Source organism: Orycteropus afer, unplaced genomic scaffold (assembly GCF_000298275.1).
Source record: "Orycteropus afer afer isolate SDZICR_OR568_19922 unplaced genomic scaffold, OryAfe1.0 scaffold00579, whole genome shotgun sequence".
Taxonomy (NCBI): domain Eukaryota; kingdom Metazoa; phylum Chordata; class Mammalia; order Tubulidentata; family Orycteropodidae; genus Orycteropus; species Orycteropus afer.
The window spans coordinates 1,227,241-1,228,245 of record NW_006922166.1 but is presented as its reverse complement, the minus strand read 5'-3'; positions in this window follow the sequence as shown (position 1 = coordinate 1,228,245).

Genomic DNA, 1,005 nt, shown 5'->3' with positions numbered 1-1,005 from the left:
ATCCCTCCACGCATTCCTGCCCCCTGAGCTGTCTCCCTGTGCGTAAGCAGCCCTTCTTTCTCCCATGGTTGTTCTCTCCAAGGAGTTCAACCACACCCTTTTGTATATGGATTATTTAAGTATTTTCTGTCACAACTCTCTGTTCCCTTTGTCAATTTGTGTCAATACTGTCGATACCAGAAGCATGCCTATGTGTGTTTTCAGTACAGCTCTTTGTAAATGTTTTCTGATTCATTCACAAAGGGCTGCTTTAACACTTTACACCCAAAGAAAATAAATATATGAAGGACTCCTAAAGTCATACCACATTTGTATAATTCTTTAGAGCAACCAAGAACAAATGTCAAGCAGTTGTGTTTTCCTTCCTGATAATAATGTCTTTGGGGATCCTACAAAAGGAAAGTATCATTTTTGAAGGTTATCAGATCATTTCCACAGACTATATACTTGTCAATTCCACCTTTGACAAAGAACAACTTTCCACTAACCCTCTCAAATCTGACAGAGCTGTGATTTATATAGCATGAATTCATTAGTGACATGAGCAGTAGTACTAGGTGGCATCTGTAAAACTAATGAATGATGAAAACTGTGAAAAACATTAGAAACTCCTCAGTAATCTCACCATTTGTCTTCTTTAGCTTTTTAAACTTGAACTTCTTTTAGGCAACATGGAATAAAAAATTGCCAGCAGCAAAGGTCAATTCACACTGCAGCTGTGCACCTCACTTACAAACTTTAAGTTTGCAACATGCCAAAAGCATTGTTTCATTCACATACAGAACTATAATGAAAGGCCAGAGCTCACAGTAATGCAACAGGTGTACAATTCCCAACTGGTGCAGTTTTAATGACTCATAAATAATACTTTGTTAGCTAAAATGTATACCATTCTGTTCAGAAATTCTACAATGGGGGAAGTAAGGACTATTGCTTGATTTCTCTTATTGCTTCCAATCTTGTTTGTAACCATTCAGAGAGTTCACTATCAAAGTTTTTTCTTTA